This window comes from Manacus vitellinus, unplaced genomic scaffold (genome assembly GCF_001715985.3).
Source record: "Manacus vitellinus isolate BGI_N305 unplaced genomic scaffold, ASM171598v3 scaffold_100_pilon, whole genome shotgun sequence".
In the NCBI taxonomy this organism is placed as follows: Eukaryota; Metazoa; Chordata; class Aves; order Passeriformes; family Pipridae; genus Manacus; species Manacus vitellinus.
In genome coordinates, this window is record NW_021938794.1 from 422,454 (window position 1) to 425,633 (window position 3,180).

The following is a 3,180-nucleotide window of genomic DNA, read 5'->3' on the forward strand; positions in this document are numbered from 1 at the left end:
GGGCTGGGGCCAGATGTTTCTGCTCAGTCTGTGTCAGGGCGGCAGAAAAAGCAGCCCCCGAAGCTCCTGAGCTCCCCGGGCACAGCACAGAGCGGGCACCGTGCCCTGGGCTCCTTCCCCCTCCTGCCCAGAGCACACAGAGCACACGAGCTGCTCCTGGCGCCGGCAGGAGCTCCTCCGAGTCAGAGTGGGACGTGCAGCTGCTCCCCCTGCCAGCGGGTGTCCAGGGCAGCAGGATCCCAGCTGTGGACAGGGCCGTGCTCCAGAGGACACGCGGCAGGGACAGCGGGTACGAGTCCCAGCTGTGCCCGGTGCTCCGGCGGGACCTGGAGCCGGGCTGGGCGGGCCAGGAGAGCGGGAACTGCCGGACCTGCTGCACGGACACCAGAGGAGCCCCTTTCCCTGTATTTGAGACGTTTTGTGGCAACTGGACGAGCTAAAACCACCTCCTGGCTGCTCTCTGGACCAAAGTGGGAGATGAGAAGGGACTGGAAAGGGATTTGGCCAAGCCAGCCTCCATGTCAGGACCAGGAAGCACATCCAAGAGCTGGAGTGAGGACCATCAGCATGAAGTTGGCACCACCAGCAGCTTGGACACTTCCTTCTCCTGTTGGGAACTGGTGGGGATGCAGTGTCTTCACTGTCCCTTGATGTGTTCTGGGCTGGGATCTTCCCTCCTCTCTGCTAGCCATGTTTAGAGCCAGCAGCTTCCTCTAGCTCCTCATGGAGCTGCTGACACAGTGGTCCCTCTGGAAGTCTCTCTTCAGCAGGAATATGTTCTTGGCCCTTCCAGAGTGAAAGCAGGTGCCAAGACTTGGGAGGGGAGGGTCATGGGGGTGAGATTTTTGCTCCTCACATGGTTTGGGGGGGTTGTCTTTGAGAATTTACAGATGTTTTTCACGTGGTTTTAACATGGTTTGTTTGGTGTTTTTTAGCAAACTTTTAAACTTTGTAATAAAGTGGAAGGTGAGATCCTGCTCTGCCATACACTGGAATGTGTCTGGTGGCCAAAGCACAGCCAAATTCTGTGAAACTTCCAGCAGCAGAGGTGGGGTGGAGAGAGGCCTTGCTGGAGGGGGTCTGTGGGTGCTGGGCAGTGGTGTTTCCAGCCACAGAACATCACCCCATGTGTGGTTTGCCAGAGGAATGTGGTCAACAAGCTCTGGAAAGCTGTTGTAGCCAGTGCAGGAGTGGTCCCCAGTAAGGAAGGATGTGGAGTAACTGGAGAGCAGTTGGAAAGAGCCTGTTGACCTCTCCTTGGCATGGGCCCAAGGGGAGGAGGTTCTGGGGTGTCTAAAAGCAGCCTTTTAGACAGCCCTTCTTGAAGGGCAGTTCCAAACTGGAGGGACCCAACCCTCCTGTGGTGCCAGGTGTGTCCCAAGGTGGGGCTTCCATGTGCAGATTGGGAAAAGGAGCTGTTCAGTGCCCAGCAGGGTGGGACAGCCCCAGGCCAGGCACCCAGAGGAGCTGAGGTCTGTCTGTCCTTGGAGATGTTCAGTCCTTGAGTGAAGGACAACCATCCCTCCTTCACTCAAGGCTCAAAGGCAGTCCTGAGCAGCAGGATCAGGTAGCCCTGCTGGGAGCAGATTTGGGAGACAGGAGGCTTCAGAGGTTCCTCCTGAGAGAAATCCTTCAGTACAACAGCCAAACTCCAGTTCTTTACCTGCTGGAGCCCCTGCAGGTAACAAAGGGCTGATCAAAGCTGCTGTGAGAGCTGAACCCTGCCCAGCACAGGCCTCTGCTGTGGAGATGTCCCTGTGCCACTGACTGTCCAGCAGGAAGGTAATTCCTGGGAGAGAGGTCAAGAGGGGCTTGGACCACCAACCAGCCACCACCCTGGTGTGCTCAGCCTCCTTAGGGAGTGACCACTCTGTGCCCCTCTGGCAGCCAAGAGGGTGTCCTGGGTGACTGGGAATGACCCCTCCAGGCCCTCTGGGGCTCAGAGCTCCAGGTTGTCCCCTGTGGACACTGAGATAATTCATGGCAGTGTTCCTTGATGGAGGAGGCCATGAGCTGCCCTGGGAGATCAGCAGGGGGGTGACTGATTGTCCTTCACCAAGCCTGGCCCTGATTGCTGCTTGTCCCCTCCTCACCTGACCAGTGACTTATGTGGGGGTCCCTGGGCTTGGGGACCCTGGATGCCTTGGGTCAGATGTGCTGGCTGGAGATACCAAATCCTGGAATGGTTTGGGTTGGAAGGAACCTTAAGGTCCATCCAGCTTCAACCCCCTGCCACGGGCAGGGACACCTTCCACTAGCCCAGGTTGCTCATTGTCACCTGGTGTAGACCCCCTCTGGCCAAGCACCCCTTTGTCCCTGTGGTGCTGAGGAGGGCACCAGGAAAGGTTGTGCCCCCTTGGGCTGGCACCGCCACAGACCTCCTGAGGTGCTGAGCAGGTGCTGGATCAGCTCCACTGCAGGTTCCTTCTCCCATTGGGCAGAGGAAGAGGAAGGTCCAAGGGCAGGTCTCAGCTTGGAAGCTCTGCCTGCCCTGTGCTGTCAGGGGGGGAGGGGTGGGGCTGATCCAGTCTCACCTGCCCCCGAGGTGCTGCTCGGGCACTGGGGGTCACTGGTGCTGGGGGGGTGTGCCAGACACAGACTGGGGATGCTGGGGGGGCTTTGAGCCCCCCCAGTCTGAGTATGACCCTTAGAGCTCCTCTCTGCTCAAACCAGGCTGAGCTGAACCTGCCCCCTCCAGCCTGGGCTGCTGTGGGGTTTGCTTGTTAAAGCTCTGCCCGTGCTGATGGGAACGGGCTGAGCTGCAGAGCTCAGGAGGGACAGGACGGGGCCAGGACTTGTCCCCCTCCCCACTCCCTGCCCCATCCTGCCTTCCCTCACACCCCTACTTCCTTCTGCCCCCCCTCCCCACTTCTACCCAAAAGTGACAAAAAGCAGGGCAGGGCTGGTATAGAGAGTGTCCAGGTGGGCTCTGGTGTGGGCAGGAGGGACCCGTGTCACCCTCCCTTTGTAACTCACTGCAGAAAACACCCCAGGAACGTCCTGGCCGGACAAAGCAGCTGCTCCCATGGTTTGGGTTTGGGCTGCAGAGCTGCCCCTGGACACCCAAAGGTGGACATGGGAGCCCTGGGGTGAGAAGGGTGTGGGCACAGGGGGGCTGGAGGCAGGGGCTTGGAAAAGAGGGAGAGGGGACAGAGACTGGCACAGCTCCCTGGAGCCTGG

General features: G+C 59.4%; 1 protein-coding gene across 1 annotated transcript in view; it reads left to right on the plus strand.

Moving 5' to 3' along the window:
• The window catches only part of LOC108642955, a 24,869-nt gene that overhangs the window by 10,812 nt on the left and 10,877 nt on the right, over nucleotides 1-3,180 (plus strand). The window lies entirely within an intron of this gene.